This window comes from Anomaloglossus baeobatrachus, unplaced genomic scaffold (genome assembly GCF_048569485.1).
Source record: "Anomaloglossus baeobatrachus isolate aAnoBae1 unplaced genomic scaffold, aAnoBae1.hap1 Scaffold_2884, whole genome shotgun sequence".
Taxonomy (NCBI): domain Eukaryota; kingdom Metazoa; phylum Chordata; class Amphibia; order Anura; family Aromobatidae; genus Anomaloglossus; species Anomaloglossus baeobatrachus.
In genome coordinates, this window is record NW_027442341.1 from 82012 (window position 1) to 102411 (window position 20400).

The following is a 20400-nucleotide window of genomic DNA, read 5'->3' on the forward strand; positions in this document are numbered from 1 at the left end:
TGGATGAATAAAGCAAGTAAAAAGTGTGTTAGATAAAAATTCATTTCAATTCGCTAATCGGGCTAATATGAATCAGGTGAATCGAGTTCTGCTTTTGGAAACTGGGTTAAGAAGGGGTGCACCGTTCCTGGAGGTACTGCAATACCAGGTCAATGCGTGGAGTGGACAGAGCAAGCTCTTTTTCCATCTCCCTGTTCTAAAAATCCATTTAATATATGGTCCCCAGATAGGGGACGTATCAGATATTAAACTGATAAGAACAGATACTACACTTGATCTTAGCCAAAAGGCCGAGAAGCGATAACCAGAATTGGTTTGGGCCTCGAGTGGCACCCTGGCCTATGCCGGACACATCTTAGGGAGAGAGAGCGAGAGGGAGACAAACCCACGCCTACACAAGACATTTTGTCACCCAAGCCAACCCTTGAAAAGGCTGCTTTGCAGAGCAAAAACAAGAAGAATGGTGCGTTTTGCAGCCGCCGCCCACTGCAATGAATCTGAATAACTCCTCCTTTAGGGCGCAAGCAACTCCCCTCCCCCTTGCAGTCTTTCCAATTCACGATACAAAAAGACGGACAGGACAGGTTGCCTGACTTTCCGTCACTGCCACCCTTTGCCATCCTTACCCGTAGAAAGCCCTTTCATCATCCCCAAACCCTAATCTTTTCCCTTTCCTTCCCAGCCCCCAAACCCTGCCCTCTGTACCTTTCTCACCACCCGCTTCCCTTCTCCTGTCATCCCCCTACCACCCGGGAAAAAAAGAGATTGCCCCCTCCTTCCACTAGCCCACCCTCCCACCCAAAGAACAACTTCTTCTGCGCAGCTTGTTTTCTAGGCAGCAGCGCTATTGTGATGTCATCGGGGGGCATTGTGACAAGCCGCCAGTGTTCCGTCTCTTCATGTTGTGCACTGTTCAAACCGAAAATACATCAACAGGCAGGCTACAGAAAAGCTTACTAACAAAGGTTAGAGAGGGGCTTTCTCAGAGGGCTTTTTACAGTTTGTCTATTCCCAATTAGCCGGTTTAGTATACTTAATGAAAGTACTAATTCTTTCATAGGCCGCCCATTCTTAGTATTTGACGTTCAGGTAACAACAGGTAACTTTATTTGGAGTGGAAGCAGAGAGATAACACCAGATGCCAATTGTAGATCCTCTCACACCTGTGGTCACTGCAGCATCTGACTCCACTTTGTCCAAAAGGGATCTATTCCATTCAATTACACATGATCTAGATTAGACTGACAACAAGATACTGCACGGGACATAGCAGAGTTGGTGAAGTTGAGTGGTGATGAGTTTTCTATTTGGATGAATAAAGCAAGTAAAAAGTGTGTTAGATAAAAATTCATTTCAATTCGCTAATCGGGCTAATATGAATCAGGTGAATCGAGTTCTGCTTTTGGAAACTGGGTTAAGAAGGGGTGCACCGTTCCTGGAGGTACTGCAATACCAGGTCAATGCGTGGAGTGGACAGAGCAAGCTCTTTTTCCATCTCCCTGTTCTAAAAATCCATTTAATATATGGTCCCCAGATAGGGGACGTATCAGATATTAAACTGATAAGAACAGATACTACACTTGATCTTAGCCAAAAGGCCGAGAAGCGATAACCAGAATTGGTTTGGGCCTCGAGTGGCACCCTGGCCTATGCCGGACACATCTTAGGGAGAGAGAGCGAGAGGGAGACAAACCCACGCCTACACAAGACATTTTGTCACCCAAGCCAACCCTTGAAAAGGCTGCTTTGCAGAGCAAAAACAAGAAGAATGGTGCGTTTTGCAGCCGCCGCCCACTGCAATGAATCTGAATAACTCCTCCTTTAGGGCGCAAGCAACTCCCCTCCCCCTTGCAGTCTTTCCAATTCACGATACAAAAAGACGGACAGGACAGGTTGCCTGACTTTCCGTCACTGCCACCCTTTGCCATCCTTACCCGTAGAAAGCCCTTTCATCATCCCCAAACCCTAATCTTTTCCCTTTCCTTCCCAGCCCCCAAACCCTGCCCTCTGTACCTTTCTCACCACCCGCTTCCCTTCTCCTGTCATCCCCCTACCACCCGGGAAAAAAAGAGATTGCCCCCTCCTTCCACTAGCCCACCCTCCCACCCAAAGAACAACTTCTTCTGCGCAGCTTGTTTTCTAGGCAGCAGCGCTATTGTGATGTCATCGGGGGGCATTGTGACAAGCCGCCAGTGTTCCGTCTCTTCATGTTGTGCACTGTTCAAACCGAAAATACATCAACAGGCAGGCTACAGAAAAGCTTACTAACAAAGGTTAGAGAGGGGCTTTCTCAGAGGGCTTTTTACAGTTTGTCTATTCCCAATTAGCCGGTTTAGTATACTTAATGAAAGTACTAATTCTTTCATAGGCCGCCCATTCTTAGTATTTGACGTTCAGGTAACAACAGGTAACTTTATTTGGAGTGGAAGCAGAGAGATAACACCAGATGCCAATTGTAGATCCTCTCACACCTGTGGTCACTGCAGCATCTGACTCCACTTTGTCCAAAAGGGATCTATTCCATTCAATTACACATGATCTAGATTAGACTGACAACAAGATACTGCACGGGACATAGCAGAGTTGGTGAAGTTGAGTGGTGATGAGTTTGCTATTTGGATGAATAAAGCAAGTAAAAAGTGTGTTAGATAAAAATTCATTTCAATTCGCTAATCGGGCTAATATGAATCAGGTGAATCGAGTTCTGCTTTTGGAAACTGGGTTAAGAAGGGGTGCACCGTTCCTGGAGGTACTGCAATACCAGGTCAATGCGTGGAGTGCACAGAGCAAGCTCTTTTTCCATCTCCCTGTTCTAAAAATCCATTTAATATATGGTCCCCAGATAGGGGACGTATCAGATATTAAACTGATAAGAACAGATACTACACTTGATCTTAGCCAAAAGGCCGAGAAGCGATAACCAGAATTGGTTTGGGCCTCGAGTGGCACCCTGGCCTATGCCGGACACATCTTAGGGAGAGAGAGCGAGAGGGAGACAAACCCACGCCTACACAAGACATTTTGTCACCCAAGCCAACCCTTGAAAAGGCTGCTTTGCAGAGCAAAAACAAGAAGAATGGTGCGTTTTGCAGCCGCCGCCCACTGCAATGAATCTGAATAACTCCTCCTTTAGGGCGCAAGCAACTCCCCTCCCCCTTGCAGTCTTTACAATTCACGATACAAAAAGACGGACAGGACAGGTTGCCTGACTTTCCGTCACTGCCACCCTTTGCCATCCTTACCCGTAGAAAGCCCTTTCATCATCCCCAAACCCTAATCTTTTCCCTTTCCTTCCCAGCCCCCAAACCCTGCCCTCTGTACCTTTCTCACCACCCGCTTCCCTTCTCCTGTCATCCCCCTACCACCCGGGAAAAAAAGAGATTGCCCCCTCCTTCCACTAGCCCACCCTCCCACCCAAAGAACAACTTCTTCTGCGCAGCTTGTTTTCTAGGCAGCAGCGCTATTGTGATGTCATCGGGGGGCATTGTGACAAGCCGCCAGTGTTCCGTCTCTTCATGTTGTGCACTGTTCAAACCGAAAATACATCAACAGGCAGGCTACAGAAAAGCTTACTAACAAAGGTTAGAGAGGGGCTTTCTCAGAGGGCTTTTTACAGTTTGTCTATTCCCAATTAGCCGGTTTAGTATACTTAATGAAAGTACTAATTCTTTCATAGGCCGCCCATTCTTAGTATTTGACGTTCAGGTAACAACAGGTAACTTTATTTGGAGTGGAAGCAGAGAGATAACACCAGATGCCAATTGTAGATCCTCTCACACCTGTGGTCACTGCAGCATCTGACTCCACTTTGTCCAAAAGGGATCTATTCCATTCAATTACACATGATCTAGATTAGACTGACAACAAGATACTGCACGGGACATAGCAGAGTTGGTGAAGTTGAGTGGTGATGAGTTTGCTATTTGGATGAATAAAGCAAGTAAAAAGTGTGTTAGATAAAAATTCATTTCAATTCGCTAATCGGGCTAATATGAATCAGGTGAATCGAGTTCTGCTTTTGGAAACTGGGTTAAGAAGGGGTGCACCGTTCCTGGAGGTACTGCAATACCAGGTCAATGCGTGGAGTGGACAGAGCAAGCTCTTTTTCCATCTCCCTGTTCTAAAAATCCATTTAATATATGGTCCCCAGATAGGGGACGTATCAGATATTAAACTGATAAGAACAGATACTACACTTGATCTTAGCCAAAAGGCCGAGAAGCGATAACCAGAATTGGTTTGGGCCTCGAGTGGCACCCTGGCCTATGCCGGACACATCTTAGGGAGAGAGAGCGAGAGGGAGACAAACCCACGCCTACACAAGACATTTTGTCACCCAAGCCAACCCTTGAAAAGGCTGCTTTGCAGAGCAAAAACAAGAAGAATGGTGCGTTTTGCAGCCGCCGCAAACTGCAATGAATCTGAATAACTCCTCCTTTAGGGCGCAAGCAACTCCCCTCCCCCTTGCAGTCTTTCCAATTCACGATACAAAAAGACGGACAGGACAGGTTGCCTGACTTTCCGTCACTGCCACCCTTTGCCATCCTTACCCGTAGAAAGCCCTTTCATCATCCCCAAACCCTAATCTTTTCCCTTTCCTTCCCAGCCCCCAAACCCTGCCCTCTGTACCTTTCTCACCACCCGCTTCCCTTCTCCTGTCATCCCCCTACCACCCGGGAAAAAAAGAGATTGCCCCCTCCTTCCACTAGCCCACCCTCCCACCCAAAGAACAACTTCTTCTGCGCAGCTTGTTTTCTAGGCAGCAGCGCTATTGTGATGTCATCGGGGGGCATTGTGACAAGCCGCCAGTGTTCCGTCTCTTCATGTTGTGCACTGTTCAAACCGAAAATACATCAACAGGCAGGCTACAGAAAAGCTTACTAACAAAGGTTAGAGAGGGGCTTTCTCAGAGGGCTTTTTACAGTTTGTCTATTCCCAATTAGCCGGTTTAGTATACTTAATGAAAGTACTAATTCTTTCATAGGCCGCCCATTCTTAGTATTTGACGTTCAGGTAACAACAGGTAACTTTATTTGGAGTGGAAGCAGAGAGATAACACCAGATGCCAATTGTAGATCCTCTCACACCTGTGGTCACTGCAGCATCTGACTCCACTTTGTCCAAAAGGGATCTATTCCATTCAATTACACATGATCTAGATTAGACTGACAACAAGATACTGCACGGGACATAGCAGAGTTGGTGAAGTTGAGTGGTGATGAGTTTGCTATTTGGATGAATAAAGCAAGTAAAAAGTGTGTTAGATAAAAATTCATTTCAATTCGCTAATCGGGCTAATATGAATCAGGTGAATCGAGTTCTGCTTTTGGAAACTGGGTTAAGAAGGGGTGCACCGTTCCTGGAGGTACTGCAATACCAGGTCAATGCGTGGAGTGGACAGAGCAAGCTCTTTTTCCATCTCCCTGTTCTAAAAATCCATTTAATATATGGTCCCCAGATAGGGGACGTATCAGATATTAAACTGATAAGAACAGATACTACACTTGATCTTAGCCAAAAGGCCGAGAAGCGATAACAGAATTGGTTTGGGCCTCGAGTGGCACCCTGGCCTATGCCGGACACATCTTAGGGAGAGAGAGCGAGAGGGAGACAAACCCACGCCTACACAAGACATTTTGTCACCCAAGCCAACCCTTGAAAAGGCTGCTTTGCAGAGCAAAAACAAGAAGAATGGTGCGTTTTGCAGCCGCCGCCCACTGCAATGAATCTGAATAACTCCTCCTTTAGGGCGCAAGCAACTCCCCTCCCCCTTGCAGTCTTTCCAATTCACGATACAAAAAGACGGACAGGACAGGTTGCCTGACTTTCCGTCACTGCCACCCTTTGCCATCCTTACCCGTAGAAAGCCCTTTCATCATCCCCAAACCCTAATCTTTTCCCTTTCCTTCCCAGCCCCCAAACCCTGCCCTCTGTACCTTTCTCACCACCCGCTTCCCTTCTCCTGTCATCCCCCTACCACCCGGGAAAAAAAGAGATTGCCCCCTCCTTCCACTAGCCCACCCTCCCACCCAAAGAACAACTTCTTCTGCGCAGCTTGTTTTCTAGGCAGCAGCGCTATTGTGATGTCATCGGGGGGCATTGTGACAAGCCGCCAGTGTTCTGTCTCTTCATGTTGTGCACTGTTCAAACCGAAAATACATCAACAGGCAGGCTACAGAAAAGCTTACTAACAAAGGTTAGAGAGGGGCTTTCTCAGAGGGCTTTTTACAGTTTGTCTATTCCCAATTAGCCGGTTTAGTATACTTAATGAAAGTACTAATTCTTTCATAGGCCGCCCATTCTTAGTATTTGACGTTCAGGTAACAACAGGTAACTTTATTTGGAGTGGAAGCAGAGAGATAACACCAGATGCCAATTGTAGATCCTCTCACACCTGTGGTCACTGCAGCATCTGACTCCACTTTGTCCAAAAGGGATCTATTCCATTCAATTACACATGATCTAGATTAGACTGACAACAAGATACTGCACGGGACATAGCAGAGTTGGTGAAGTTGAGTGGTGATGAGTTTGCTATTTGGATGAATAAAGCAAGTAAAAAGTGTGTTAGATAAAAATTCATTTCAATTCGCTAATCGGGCTAATATGAATCAGGTGAATCGAGTTCTGCTTTTGGAAACTGGGTTAAGAAGGGGTGCACCGTTCCTGGAGGTACTGCAATACCAGGTCAATGCGTGGAGTGGACAGAGCAAGCTCTTTTTCCATCTCCCTGTTCTAAAAATCCATTTAATATATGGTCCCCAGATAGGGGACGTATCAGATATTAAACTGATAAGAACAGATACTACACTTGATCTTAGCCAAAAGGCCGAGAAGCGATAACCAGAATTGGTTTGGGCCTCGAGTGGCACCCTGGCCTATGCCGGACACATCTTAGGGAGAGAGAGCGAGAGGGAGACAAACCCACGCCTACACAAGACATTTTGTCACCCAAGCCAACCCTTGAAAAGGCTGCTTTGCAGAGCAAAAACAAGAAGAATGGTGCGTTTTGCAGCCGCCGCCCACTGCAATGAATCTGAATAACTCCTCCTTTAGGGCGCAAGCAACTCCCCTCCCCCTTGCAGTCTTTCCAATTCACGATACAAAAAGACGGACAGGACAGGTTGCCTGACTTTCCGTCACTGCCACCCTTTGCCATCCTTACCCGTAGAAAGCCCTTTCATCATCCCCAAACCCTAATCTTTTCCCTTTCCTTCCCAGCCCCCAAACCCTGCCCTCTGTACCTTTCTCACCACCCGCTTCCCTTCTCCTGTCATCCCCCTACCACCCGGGAAAAAAAGAGATTGCCCCCTCCTTCCACTAGCCCACCCTCCCACCCAAAGAACAACTTCTTCTGCGCAGCTTGTTTTCTAGGCAGCAGCGCTATTGTGATGTCATCGGGGGGCATTGTGACAAGCCGCCAGTGTTCCGTCTCTTCATGTTGTGCACTGTTCAAACCGAAAATACATCAACAGGCAGGCTACAGAAAAGCTTACTAACAAAGGTTAGAGAGGGGCTTTCTCAGAGGGCTTTTTACAGTTTGTCTATTCCCAATTAGCCGGTTTAGTATACTTAATGAAAGTACTAATTCTTTCATAGGCCGCCCATTCTTAGTATTTGACATTCAGGTAACAACAGGTAACTTTATTTGGAGTGGAAGCAGAGAGATAACACCAGATGCCAATTGTAGATCCTCTCACACCTGTGGTCACTGCAGCATCTGACTCCACTTTGTCCAAAAGGGATCTATTCCATTCAATTACACATGATCTAGATTAGACTGACAACAAGATACTGCACGGGACATAGCAGAGTTGGTGAAGTTGAGTGGTGATGAGTTTGCTATTTGGATGAATAAAGCAAGTAAAAAGTGTGTTAGATAAAAATTCATTTCAATTCGCTAATCGGGCTAATATGAATCAGGTGAATCGAGTTCTGCTTTTGGAAACTGGGTTAAGAAGGGGTGCACCGTTCCTGGAGGTACTGCAATACCAGGTCAATGCGTGGAGTGGACAGAGCAAGCTCTTTTTCCATCTCCCTGTTCTAAAAATCCATTTAATATATGGTCCCCAGATAGGGGACGTATCAGATATTAAACTGATAAGAACAGATACTACACTTGATCTTAGCCAAAAGGCCGAGAAGCGATAACCAGAATTGGTTTGGGCCTCGAGTGGCACCCTGGCCTATGCCGGACACATCTTAGGGAGAGAGAGCGAGAGGGAGACAAACCCACGCCTACACAAGACATTTTGTCACCCAAGCCAACCCTTGAAAAGGCTGCTTTGCAGAGCAAAAACAAGAAGAATGGTGCGTTTTGCAGCCGCCGCCCACTGCAATGAATCTGAATAACTCCTCCTTTAGGGCGCAAGCAACTCCCCTCCCCCTTGCAGTCTTTCCAATTCACGATACAAAAAGACGGACAGGACAGGTTGCCTGACTTTCCGTCACTGCCACCCTTTGCCATCCTTACCCGTAGAAAGCCCTTTCATCATCCCCAAACCCTAATCTTTTCCCTTTCCTTCCCAGCCCCCAAACCCTGCCCTCTGTACCTTTCTCACCACCCGCTTCCCTTCTCCTGTCATCCCCCTACCACCCGGGAAAAAAAGAGATTGCCCCCTCCTTCCACTAGCCCACCCTCCCACCCAAAGAACAACTTCTTCTGCGCAGCTTGTTTTCTAGGCAGCAGCGCTATTGTGATGTCATCGGGGGGCATTGTGACAAGCCGCCAGTGTTCCGTCTCTTCATGTTGTGCACTGTTCAAACCGAAAATACATCAACAGGCAGGCTACAGAAAAGCTTACTAACAAAGGTTAGAGAGGGGCTTTCTCAGAGGGCTTTTTACAGTTTGTCTATTCCCAATTAGCCGGTTTAGTATACTTAATGAAAGTACTAATTCTTTCATAGGCCGCCCATTCTTAGTATTTGACGTTCAGGTAACAACAGGTAACTTTATTTGGAGTGGAAGCAGAGAGATAACACCAGATGCCAATTGTAGATCCTCTCACACCTGTGGTCACTGCAGCATCTGACTCCACTTTGTCCAAAAGGGATCTATTCCATTCAATTACACATGATCTAGATTAGACTGACAACAAGATACTGCACGGGACATAGCAGAGTTGGTGAAGTTGAGTGGTGATGAGTTTGCTATTTGGATGAATAAAGCAAGTAAAAAGTGTGTTAGATAAAAATTCATTTCAATTCGCTAATCGGGCTAATATGAATCAGGTGAATCGAGTTCTGCTTTTGGAAACTGGGTTAAGAAGGGGTGCACCGTTCCTGGAGGTACTGCAATACCAGGTCAATGCGTGGAGTGGACAGAGCAAGCTCTTTTTCCATCTCCCTGTTCTAAAAATCCATTTAATATATGGTCCCCAGATAGGGGACGTATCAGATATTAAACTGATAAGAACAGATACTACACTTGATCTTAGCCAAAAGGCCGAGAAGCGATAACCAGAATTGGTTTGGGCCTCGAGTGGCACCCTGGCCTATGCCGGACACATCTTAGGGAGAGAGAGCGAGAGGGAGACAAACCCACGCCTACACAAGACATTTTGTCACCCAAGCCAACCCTTGAAAAGGCTGCTTTGCAGAGCAAAAACAAGAAGAATGGTGCGTTTTGCAGCCGCCGCCCACTGCAATGAATCTGAATAACTCCTCCTTTAGGGCGCAAGCAACTCCCCTCCCCCTTGCAGTCTTTCCAATTCACGATACAAAAAGACGGACAGGACAGGTTGCCTGACTTTCCGTCACTGCCACCCTTTGCCATCCTTACCCGTAGAAAGCCCTTTCATCATCCCCAAACCCTAATCTTTTCCCTTTCCTTCCCAGCCCCCAAACCCTGCCCTCTGTACCTTTCTCACCACCCGCTTCCCTTCTCCTGTCATCCCCCTACCACCCGGGAAAAAAAGAGATTGCCCCCTCCTTCCACTAGCCCACCCTCCCACCCAAAGAACAACTTCTTCTGCGCAGCTTGTTTTCTAGGCAGCAGCGCTATTGTGATGTCATCGGGGGGCATTGTGACAAGCCGCCAGTGTTCCGTCTCTTCATGTTGTGCACTGTTCAAACCGAAAATACATCAACAGGCAGGCTACAGAAAAGCTTACTAACAAAGGTTAGAGAGGGGCTTTCTCAGAGGGCTTTTTACAGTTTGTCTATTCCCAATTAGCCGGTTTAGTATACTTAATGAAAGTACTAATTCTTTCATAGGCCGCCCATTCTTAGTATTTGACGTTCAGGTAACAACAGGTAACTTTATTTGGAGTGGAAGCAGAGAGATAACACCAGATGCCAATTGTAGATCCTCTCACACCTGTGGTCACTGCAGCATCTGACTCCACTTTGTCCAAAAGGGATCTATTCCATTCAATTACACATGATCTAGATTAGACTGACAACAAGATACTGCACGGGACATAGCAGAGTTGGTGAAGTTGAGTGGTGATGAGTTTGCTATTTGGATGAATAAAGCAAGTAAAAAGTGTTAGATAAAAATTCATTTCAATTCGCTAATCGGGCTAATATGAATCAGGTGAATCGAGTTCTGCTTTTGGAAACTGGGTTAAGAAGGGGTGCACCGTTCCTGGAGGTACTGCAATACCAGGTCAATGCGTGGAGTGGACAGAGCAAGCTCTTTTTCCATCTCCCTGTTCTAAAAATCCATTTAATATATGGTCCCCAGATAGGGGACGTATCAGATATTAAACTGATAAGAACAGATACTACACTTGATCTTAGCCAAAAGGCCGAGAAGCGATAACCAGAATTGGTTTGGGCCTCGAGTGGCACCCTGGCCTATGCCGGACACATCTTAGGGAGAGAGAGCGAGAGGGAGACAAACCCACGCCTACACAAGACATTTTGTCACCCAAGCCAACCCTTGAAAAGGCTGCTTTGCAGAGCAAAAACAAGAAGAATGGTGCGTTTTGCAGCCGCCGCCCACTGCAATGAATCTGAATAACTCCTCCTTTAGGGCGCAAGCAACTCCCCTCCCCCTTGCAGTCTTTCCAATTCACGATACAAAAAGACGGACAGGACAGGTTGCCTGACTTTCCGTCACTGCCACCCTTTGCCATCCTTACCCGTAGAAAGCCCTTTCATCATCCCCAAACCCTAATCTTTTCCCTTTCCTTCCCAGCCCCCAAACCCTGCCCTCTGTACCTTTCTCACCACCCGCTTCCCTTCTCCTGTCATCCCCCTACCACCCGGGAAAAAAAGAGATTGCCCCCTCCTTCCACTAGCCCACCCTCCCACCCAAAGAACAACTTCTTCTGCGCAGCTTGTTTTCTAGGCAGCAGCGCTATTGTGATGTCATCGGGGGGCATTGTGACAAGCCGCCAGTGTTCCGTCTCTTCATGTTGTGCACTGTTCAAACCGAAAATACATCAACAGGCAGGCTACAGAAAAGCTTACTAACAAAGGTTAGAGAGGGGCTTTCTCAGAGGGCTTTTTACAGTTTGTCTATTCCCAATTAGCCGGTTTAGTATACTTAATGAAAGTACTAATTCTTTCATAGGCCGCCCATTCTTAGTATTTGACGTTCAGGTAACAACAGGTAACTTTATTTGGAGTGGAAGCAGAGAGATAACACCAGATGCCAATTGTAGATCCTCTCACACCTGTGGTCACTGCAGCATCTGACTCCACTTTGTCCAAAAGGGATCTATTCCATTCAATTACACATGATCTAGATTAGACTGACAACAAGATACTGCACGGGACATAGCAGAGTTGGTGAAGTTGAGTGGTGATGAGTTTGCTATTTGGATGAATAAAGCAAGTAAAAAGTGTGTTAGATAAAAATTCATTTCAATTCGCTAATCGGGCTAATATGAATCAGGTGAATCGAGTTCTGCTTTTGGAAACTGGGTTAAGAAGGGGTGCACCGTTCCTGGAGGTACTGCAATACCAGGTCAATGCGTGGAGTGGACAGAGCAAGCTCTTTTTCCATCTCCCTGTTCTAAAAATCCATTTAATATATGGTCCCCAGATAGGGGACGTATCAGATATTAAACTGATAAGAACAGATACTACACTTGATCTTAGCCAAAAGGCCGAGAAGCGATAACCAGAATTGGTTTGGGCCTCGAGTGGCACCCTGGCCTATGCCGGACACATCTTAGGGAGAGAGAGCGAGAGGGAGACAAACCCACGCCTACACAAGACATTTTGTCACCCAAGCCAACCCTTGAAAAGGCTGCTTTGCAGAGCAAAAACAAGAAGAATGGTGCGTTTTGCAGCCGCCGCCCACTGCAATGAATCTGAATAACTCCTCCTTTAGGGCGCAAGCAACTCCCCTCCCCCTTGCAGTCTTTCCAATTCACGATACAAAAAGACGGACAGGACAGGTTGCCTGACTTTCCGTCACTGCCACCCTTTGCCATCCTTACCCGTAGAAAGCCCTTTCATCATCCCCAAACCCTAATCTTTTCCCTTTCCTTCCCAGCCCCCAAACCCTGCCCTCTGTACCTTTCTCACCACCCGCTTCCCTTCTCCTGTCATCCCCCTACCACCCGGGAAAAAAAGAGATTGCCCCCTCCTTCCACTAGCCCACCCTCCCACCCAAAGAACAACTTCTTCTGCGCAGCTTGTTTTCTAGGCAGCAGCGCTATTGTGATGTCATCGGGGGGCATTGTGACAAGCCGCCAGTGTTCCGTCTCTTCATGTTGTGCACTGTTCAAACCGAAAATACATCAACAGGCAGGCTACAGAAAAGCTTACTAACAAAGGTTAGAGTGGGGCTTTCTCAGAGGGCTTTTTACAGTTTGTCTATTCCCAATTAGCCGGTTTAGTATACTTAATGAAAGTACTAATTCTTTCATAGGCCACCCATTCTTAGTATTTGACGTTCAGGTAACAACAGGTAACTTTATTTGGAGTGGAAGCAGAGAGATAACACCAGATGCCAATTGTAGATCCTCTCACACCTGTGGTCACTGCAGCATCTGACTCCACTTTGTCCAAAAGGGATCTATTCCATTCAATTACACATGATCTAGATTAGACTGACAACAAGATACTGCACGGGACATAGCAGAGTTGGTGAAGTTGAGTGGTGATGAGTTTGCTATTTGGATGAATAAAGCAAGTAAAAAGTGTGTTAGATAAAAATTCATTTCAATTCGCTAATCGGGCTAATATGAATCAGGTGAATCGAGTTCTGCTTTTGGAAACTGGGTTAAGAAGGGGTGCACCGTTCCTGGAGGTACTGCAATACCAGGTCAATGCGTGGAGTGGACAGAGCAAGCTCTTTTTCCATCTCCCTGTTCTAAAAATCCATTTAATATATGGTCCCCAGATAGGGGACGTATCAGATATTAAACTGATAAGAACAGATACTACACTTGATCTTAGCCAAAAGGCCGAGAAGCGATAACCAGAATTGGTTTGGGCCTCGAGTGGCACCCTGGCCTATGCCGGACACATCTTAGGGAGAGAGAGCGAGAGGGAGACAAACCCACGCCTACACAAGACATTTTGTCACCCAAGCCAACCCTTGAAAAGGCTGCTTTGCAGAGCAAAAACAAGAAGAATGGTGCGTTTTGCAGCCGCCGCCCACTGCAATGAATCTGAATAACTCCTCCTTTAGGGCGCAAGCAACTCCCCTCCCCCTTGCAGTCTTTCCAATTCACGATACAAAAAGACGGACAGGACAGGTTGCCTGACTTTCCGTCACTGCCACCCTTTGCCATCCTTACCCGTAGAAAGCCCTTTCATCATCCCCAAACCCTAATCTTTTCCCTTTCCTTCCCAGCCCCCAAACCCTGCCCTCTGTACCTTTCTCACCACCCGCTTCCCTTCTCCTGTCATCCCCCTACCACCCGGGAAAAAAAGAGATTGCCCCCTCCTTCCACTAGCCCACCCTCCCACCCAAAGAACAACTTCTTCTGCGCAGCTTGTTTTCTAGGCAGCAGCGCTATTGTGATGTCATCGGGGGGCATTGTGACAAGCCGCCAGTGTTCCGTCTCTTCATGTTGTGCACTGTTCAAACCGAAAATACATCAACAGGCAGGCTACAGAAAAGCTTACTAACAAAGGTTAGAGAGGGGCTTTCTCAGAGGGCTTTTTACAGTTTGTCTATTCCCAATTAGCCGGTTTAGTATACTTAATGAAAGTACTAATTCTTTCATAGGCCGCCCATTCTTAGTATTTGACGTTCAGGTAACAACAGGTAACTTTATTTGGAGTGGAAGCAGAGAGATAACACCAGATGCCAATTGTAGATCCTCTCACACCTGTGGTCACTGCAGCATCTGACTCCACTTTGTCCAAAAGGGATCTATTCCATTCAATTACACATGATCTAGATTAGACTGACAACAAGATACTGCACGGGACATAGCAGAGTTGGTGAAGTTGAGTGGTGATGAGTTTGCTATTTGGATGAATAAAGCAAGTAAAAAGTGTGTTAGATAAAAATTCATTTCAATTCGCTAATCGGGCTAATATGAATCAGGTGAATCGAGTTCTGCTTTTGGAAACTGGGTTAAGAAGGGGTGCACCGTTCCTGGAGGTACTGCAATACCAGGTCAATGCGTGGAGTGGACAGAGCAAGCTCTTTTTCCATCTCCCTGTTCTAAAAATCCATTTAATATATGGTCCCCAGATAGGGGACGTATCAGATATTAAACTGATAAGAACAGATACTACACTTGATCTTAGCCAAAAGGCCGAGAAGCGATAACCAGAATTGGTTTGGGCCTCGAGTGGCACCCTGGCCTATGCCGGACACATCTTAGGGAGAGAGAGCGAGAGGGAGACAAACCCACGCCTACACAAGACATTTTGTCACCCAAGCCAACCCTTGAAAAGGCTGCTTTGCAGAGCAAAAACAAGAAGAATGGTGCGTTTTGCAGCCGCCGCCCACTGCAATGAATCTGAATAACTCCTCCTTTAGGGCGCAAGCAACTCCCCTCCCCCTTGCAGTCTTTCCAATTCACGATACAAAAAGACGGACAGGACAGGTTGCCTGACTTTCCGTCACTGCCACCCTTTGCCATCCTTACCCGTAGAAAGCCCTTTCATCATCCCCAAACCCTAATCTTTTCCCTTTCCTTCCCAGCCCCCAAACCCTGCCCTCTGTACCTTTCTCACCACCCGCTTCCCTTCTCCTGTCATCCCCCTACCACCCGGGAAAAAAAGAGATTGCCCCCTCCTTCCACTAGCCCACCCTCCCACCCAAAGAACAACTTCTTCTGCGCAGCTTGTTTTCTAGGCAGCAGCGCTATTGTGATGTCATCGGGGGGCATTGTGACAAGCCGCCAGTGTTCCGTCTCTTCATGTTGTGCACTGTTCAAACCGAAAATACATCAACAGGCAGGCTACAGAAAAGCTTACTAACAAAGGTTAGAGAGGGGCTTTCTCAGAGGGCTTTTTACAGTTTGTCTATTCCCAATTAGCCGGTTTAGTATACTTAATGAAAGTACTAATTCTTTCATAGGCCGCCCATTCTTAGTATTTGACGTTCAGGTAACAACAGGTAACTTTATTTGGAGTGGAAGCAGAGAGATAACACCAGATGCCAATTGTAGATCCTCTCACACCTGTGGTCACTGCAGCATCTGACTCCACTTTGTCCAAAAGGGATCTATTCCATTCAATTACACATGATCTAGATTAGACTGACAACAAGATACTGCACGGGACATAGCAGAGTTGGTGAAGTTGAGTGGTGATGAGTTTGCTATTTGGATGAATAAAGCAAGTAAAAAGTGTGTTAGATAAAAATTCATTTCAATTCGCTAATCGGGCTAATATGAATCAGGTGAATCGAGTTCTGCTTTTGGAAACTGGGTTAAGAAGGGGTGCACCGTTCCTGGAGGTACTGCAATACCAGGTCAATGCGTGGAGTGGACAGAGCAAGCTCTTTTTCCATCTCCCTGTTCTAAAAATCCATTTAATATATGGTCCCCAGATAGGGGACGTATCAGATATTAAACTGATAAGAACAGATACTACACTTGATCTTAGCCAAAAGGCCGAGAAGCGATAACCAGAATTGGTTTGGGCCTCGAGTGGCACCCTGGCCTATGCCGGACACATCTTAGGGAGAGAGAGCGAGAGGGAGACAAACCCACGCCTACACAAGACATTTTGTCACCCAAGCCAACCCTTGAAAAGGCTGCTTTGCAGAGCAAAAACAAGAAGAATGGTGCGTTTTGCAGCCGCCGCCCACTGCAATGAATCTGAATAACTCCTCCTTTAGGGCGCAAGCAACTCCCCTCCCCCTTGCAGTCTTTCCAATTCACGATACAAAAAGACGGACAGGACAGGTTGCCTGACTTTCCGTCACTGCCACCCTTTGCCATCCTTACCCGTAGAAAGCCCTTTCATCATCCCCAAACCCTAATCTTTTCCCTTTCCTTCCCAGCCCCCAAACCCTGCCCTCTGTACCTTTCTCACCACCCGCTTCCCTTCTCCTGTCATCCCCCTACCACCCGGGAAAAAAAGAGATTGCCCCCTCCTTCCACTAGCCCACCCTCCCACCCAAAGAACAACTTCTTCTGCGCAGCTTGCTTTCTAGGCAGCAGCGCTATTGTGATGTCATCGGGGGGCATTGTGACAAGCCGCCAGTGTTCCGTCTCTTCATGTTGTGCACTGTTAAAACCGAAAATACATCAACAGGCAGGCTACAGAAAAGCTTACTAACAAAGGTTAGAGAGGGGCTTTCTCAGAGGGCTTTTTACAGTTTGTCTATTCCCAATTAGCCGGTTTAGTATACTTAATGAAAGTACTAATTCTTTCATAGGCCGCCCATTCTTAGTATTTGACGTTCAGGTAACAACAGGTAACTTTATTTGGAGTGGAAGCAGAGAGATAACACCAGATGCCAATTGTAGATCCTCTCACACCTGTGGTCACTGCAGCATCTGACTCCACTTTGTCCAAAAGGGATCTATTCCATTCAATTACACATGATCTAGATTAGACTGACAACAAGATACTGCACGGGACATAGCAGAGTTGGTGAAGTTGAGTGGTGATGAGTTTGCTATTTGGATGAATAAAGCAAGTAAAAAGTGTGTTAGATAAAAATTCATTTCAATTCGCTAATCGGGCTAATATGAATCAGGTGAATCGAGTTCTGCTTTTGGAAACTGGGTTAAGAAGGGGTGCACCGTTCCTGGAGGTACTGCAATACCAGGTCAATGCGTGGAGTGGACAGAGCAAGCTCTTTTTCCATCTCCCTGTTCTAAAATCCATTTAATATATGGTCCCCAGATAGGGGACGTATCAGATATTAAACTGATAAGAACAGATACTACACTTGATCTTAGCCAAAAGGCCGAGAAGCGATAACCAGAATTGGTTTGGGCCTCGAGTGGCACCCTGGCCTATGCCGGACACATCTTAGGGAGAGAGAGCGAGAGGGAGACAAACCCACGCCTACACAAGACATTTTGTCACCCAAGCCAACCCTTGAAAAGGCTGCTTTGCAGAGCAAAAACAAGAAGAATGGTGCGTTTTGCAGCCGCCGCCCACTGCAATGAATCTGAATAACTCCTCCTTTAGGGCGCAAGCAACTCCCCTCCCCCTTGCAGTCTTTCCAATTCACGATACAAAAAGACGGACAGGACAGGTTGCCTGACTTTCCGTCACTGCCACCCTTTGCCATCCTTACCCGTAGAAAGCCCTTTCATCATCCCCAAACCCTAATCTTTTCCCTTTCCTTCCCAGCCCCCAAACCCTGCCCTCTGTACCTTTCTCACCACCCGCTTCCCTTCTCCTGTCATCCCCCTACCACCCGGGAAAAAAAGAGATTGCCCCCTCCTTCCACTAGCCCACCCTCCCACCCAAAGAACAACTTCTTCTGCGCAGCTTGTTTTCTAGGCAGCAGCGCTATTGTGATGTCATCGGGGGGCATTGTGACAAGCCGCCAGTGTTCCGTCTCTTCATGTTGTGCACTGTTCAAACCGAAAATACATCAACAGGCAGGCTACAGAAAAGCTTACTAACAAAGGTTAGAGAGGGGCTTTCTCAGAGGGCTTTTTACAGTTTGTCTATTCCCAATTAGCCGGTTTAGTATACTTAATGAAAGTACTAATTCTTTCATAGGCCGCCCATTCTTAGTATTTGACGTTCAGGTAACAACAGGTAACTTTATTTGGAGTGGAAGCAGAGAGATAACACCAGATGCCAATTGTAGATCCTCTCACACCTGTGGTCACTGCAGCATCTGACTCCACTTTGTCCAAAAGGGATCTATTCCATTCAATTACACATGATCTAGATTAGACTGACAACAAGATACTGCACGGGACATAGCAGAGTTGGTGAAGTTGAGTGGTGATGAGTTTGCTATTTGGATGAATAAAGCAAGTAAAAAGTGTGTTAGATAAAAATTCATTTCAATTCGCTAATCGGGCTAATATGAATCAGGTGAATCGAGTTCTGCTTTTGGAAACTGGGTTAAGAAGGGGTGCACCGTTCCTGGAGGTACTGCAATACCAGGTCAATGCGTGGAGTGGACAGAGCAAGCTCTTTTTCCATCTCCCTGTTCTAAAAATCCATTTAATATATGGTCCCCAGATAGGGGACGTATCAGATATTAAACTGATAAGAACAGATACTACACTTGATCTTAGCCAAAAGGCCGAGAAGCGATAACCAGAATTGGTTTGGGCCTCGAGTGGCACCCTGGCCTATGCCGGACACATCTTAGGGAGAGAGAGCGAGAGGGAGACAAACCCACGCCTACACAAGACATTTTGTCACCCAAGCCAACCCTTGAAAAGGCTGCTTTGCAGAGCAAAAACAAGAAGAATGGTGCGTTTTGCAGCCGCCGCCCACTGCAATGAATCTGAATAACTCCTCCTTTAGGGCGCAAGCAACTCCCCTCCCCCTTGCAGTCTTTCCAATTCACGATACAAAAAGACGGACAGGACAGGTTGCCTGACTTTCCGTCACTGCCACCCTTTGCCATCCTTACCCGTAGAAAGCCCTTTCATCATCCCCAAACCCTAATCTTTTCCCTTTCCTTCCCAGCCCCCAAACCCTGCCCTCTGTACCTTTCTCACCACCCGCTTCCCTTCTCCTGTCATCCCCCTACCACCCGGGAAAAAAAGAGATTGCCCCCTCCTTCCACTAGCCCACCCTCCCACCCAAAGAACAACTTCTTCTGCGCAGCTTGTTTTCTAGGCAGCAGCGCTATTGTGATGTCATCGGGGGGCATTGTGACAAGCCGCCAGTGTTCCGTCTCTTCATGTTGTGCACTGTTCAAACCGAAAATACATCAACAGGCAGGCTACAGAAAAGCTTACTAACAAAGGTTAGAGAGGGGCTTTCTCAGAGGGCTTTTTACAGTTTGTCTATTCCCAATTAGCCGGTTTAGTATACTTAATGAAAGTACTAATTCTTTCATAGGCCGCCCATTCTTAGTATTTGACGTTCAGGTAACAACAGGTAACTTTATTTGGAGTGGAAGCAGAGAGATAACACCAGATGCCAATTGTAGATCCTCTCACACCTGTGGTCACTGCAGCATCTGACTCCACTTTGTCCAAAAGGGATCTATTCCATTCAATTACACATGATCTAGATTAGACTGACAACAAGATACTGCACGGGACATAGCAGAGTTGGTGAAGTTGAGTGGTGATGAGTTTGCTATTTGGATGAATAAAGCAAGTAAAAAGTGTGTTAGATAAAAATTCATTTCAATTCGCTAATCGGGCTAATATGAATCAGGTGAATCGAGTTCTGCTTTTGGAAACTGGGTTAAGAAGGGGTGCACCGTTCCTGGAGGTACTGCAATACCAGGTCAATGCGTGGAGTGGACAGAGCAAGCTCTTTTTCCATCTCCCTGTTCTAAAAATCCATTTAATATATGGTCCCCAGATAGGGGACGTATCAGATATTAAACTGAAAAGAACAGATACTACACTTGATCTTAGCCAAAAGGCCGAGAAGCGATAACCAGAATTGGTTTGGGCCTCGAGTGGCACCCTGGCCTATGCCGGACACATCTTAGGGAGAGAGAGCGAGAGGGAGACAAACCCACGCCTACACAAGACATTTTGTCACCCAAGCCAACCCTTGAAAAGGCTGCTTTGCAGAGCAAAAACAAGAAGAATGGTGCGTTTTGCAGCCGCCGCCCACTGCAATGAATCTGAATAACTCCTCCTTTAGGGCGCAAGCAACTCCCCTCCCCCTTGCAGTCTTTCCAATTCACGATACAAAAAGACGGACAGGACAGGTTGCCTGACTTTCCGTCACTGCCACCCTTTGCCATCCTTACCCGTAGAAAGCCCTTTCATCATCCCCAAACCCTAATCTTTTCCCTTTCCTTCCCAGCCCCCAAACCCTGCCCTCTGTACCTTTCTCACCACCCGCTTCCCTTCTCCTGTCATCCCCCTACCACCCGGGAAAAAAAGAGATTGCCCCCTCCTTCCACTA

General features: G+C 46.7%; 16 non-coding genes across 16 annotated transcripts; all 16 read right to left on the reverse strand.

Moving 5' to 3' along the window:
- Positions 1-111: 111 nt before the first annotated feature.
- On the reverse strand, positions 112-302 carry LOC142266661 (U2 spliceosomal RNA). The gene has a single exon (XR_012732704.1). It is a non-coding gene; the product is annotated as a U2 spliceosomal RNA (small nuclear RNA).
- Positions 303-1419: 1117 nt separating this feature from the next.
- On the reverse strand, positions 1420-1610 carry LOC142266662 (U2 spliceosomal RNA). The gene has a single exon (XR_012732705.1). It is a non-coding gene; the product is annotated as a U2 spliceosomal RNA (small nuclear RNA).
- Positions 1611-2727: 1117 nt separating this feature from the next.
- On the reverse strand, positions 2728-2918 carry LOC142266597 (U2 spliceosomal RNA). The gene has a single exon (XR_012732657.1). It is a non-coding gene; the product is annotated as a U2 spliceosomal RNA (small nuclear RNA).
- A 1117-nt stretch (positions 2919-4035) lies between these two features.
- On the reverse strand, positions 4036-4226 carry LOC142266663 (U2 spliceosomal RNA). The gene has a single exon (XR_012732706.1). It is a non-coding gene; the product is annotated as a U2 spliceosomal RNA (small nuclear RNA).
- Positions 4227-5343: 1117 nt separating this feature from the next.
- Positions 5344-5534, reverse strand: LOC142266664 (U2 spliceosomal RNA). The gene has a single exon (XR_012732707.1). It is a non-coding gene; the product is annotated as a U2 spliceosomal RNA (small nuclear RNA).
- Positions 5535-6650: 1116 nt separating this feature from the next.
- On the reverse strand, positions 6651-6841 carry LOC142266666 (U2 spliceosomal RNA). Its single transcript, XR_012732708.1, has one exon. It is a non-coding gene; the product is annotated as a U2 spliceosomal RNA (small nuclear RNA).
- Positions 6842-7958: 1117 nt separating this feature from the next.
- On the reverse strand, positions 7959-8149 carry LOC142266667 (U2 spliceosomal RNA). The gene has a single exon (XR_012732709.1). It is a non-coding gene; the product is annotated as a U2 spliceosomal RNA (small nuclear RNA).
- Positions 8150-9266: 1117 nt separating this feature from the next.
- On the reverse strand, positions 9267-9457 carry LOC142266668 (U2 spliceosomal RNA). The gene has a single exon (XR_012732710.1). It is a non-coding gene; the product is annotated as a U2 spliceosomal RNA (small nuclear RNA).
- Positions 9458-10572: 1115 nt separating this feature from the next.
- LOC142266669 (U2 spliceosomal RNA) lies at positions 10573-10763 on the reverse strand. The gene has a single exon (XR_012732711.1). It is a non-coding gene; the product is annotated as a U2 spliceosomal RNA (small nuclear RNA).
- A 1117-nt stretch (positions 10764-11880) lies between these two features.
- Positions 11881-12071, reverse strand: LOC142266671 (U2 spliceosomal RNA). The gene has a single exon (XR_012732713.1). It is a non-coding gene; the product is annotated as a U2 spliceosomal RNA (small nuclear RNA).
- A 1117-nt stretch (positions 12072-13188) lies between these two features.
- On the reverse strand, positions 13189-13379 carry LOC142266672 (U2 spliceosomal RNA). The gene has a single exon (XR_012732714.1). It is a non-coding gene; the product is annotated as a U2 spliceosomal RNA (small nuclear RNA).
- A 1117-nt stretch (positions 13380-14496) lies between these two features.
- LOC142266673 (U2 spliceosomal RNA) lies at positions 14497-14687 on the reverse strand. Its single transcript, XR_012732715.1, has one exon. It is a non-coding gene; the product is annotated as a U2 spliceosomal RNA (small nuclear RNA).
- Positions 14688-15804: 1117 nt separating this feature from the next.
- Positions 15805-15995, reverse strand: LOC142266674 (U2 spliceosomal RNA). The gene has a single exon (XR_012732716.1). It is a non-coding gene; the product is annotated as a U2 spliceosomal RNA (small nuclear RNA).
- A 1117-nt stretch (positions 15996-17112) lies between these two features.
- Positions 17113-17302, reverse strand: LOC142266600 (U2 spliceosomal RNA). Its single transcript, XR_012732659.1, has one exon. It is a non-coding gene; the product is annotated as a U2 spliceosomal RNA (small nuclear RNA).
- A 1117-nt stretch (positions 17303-18419) lies between these two features.
- On the reverse strand, positions 18420-18610 carry LOC142266675 (U2 spliceosomal RNA). The gene has a single exon (XR_012732717.1). It is a non-coding gene; the product is annotated as a U2 spliceosomal RNA (small nuclear RNA).
- Positions 18611-19727: 1117 nt separating this feature from the next.
- LOC142266598 (U2 spliceosomal RNA) lies at positions 19728-19918 on the reverse strand. Its single transcript, XR_012732658.1, has one exon. It is a non-coding gene; the product is annotated as a U2 spliceosomal RNA (small nuclear RNA).
- Between the last annotated feature and the right edge of the window lie 482 nt (positions 19919-20400).